Below are 288 nucleotides of genomic sequence, written 5' to 3'. Positions count from 1 at the left end.
CCACCCCATCCACCGGCTTTGCATTACGTCCCAATCCGATTTCCCCAAGTCTCTGGTGTCTGATTTAATTTGCCTGATGCTGCTCCTGGAATCAGCCCTCCCCCAACCCCTCCCATCCACAGCCTTCCAGCTCCCCATGGGGAGATCAGTCCTGGGAGAGGCTGAGGAGCAGAGCGGGAACAAGGAACCCGCTGGGTGGGCGGGCAGGACTGACTGGAGACTGCACGGGGCCGAGGGGCTTCTCGTCGGCGAGGAGCCGCTCTCGGCAGCGGGGGCGGCGCCGGGGGG

This window comes from Merops nubicus, unplaced genomic scaffold (genome assembly GCF_000691845.1).
Source record: "Merops nubicus isolate BGI_N331 unplaced genomic scaffold, ASM69184v1 scaffold251, whole genome shotgun sequence".
In the NCBI taxonomy this organism is placed as follows: domain Eukaryota; kingdom Metazoa; phylum Chordata; class Aves; order Coraciiformes; family Meropidae; genus Merops; species Merops nubicus.
The sequence above is the reverse complement of the archived record's forward strand: the minus strand, read 5'-3'. Positions refer to the sequence as shown.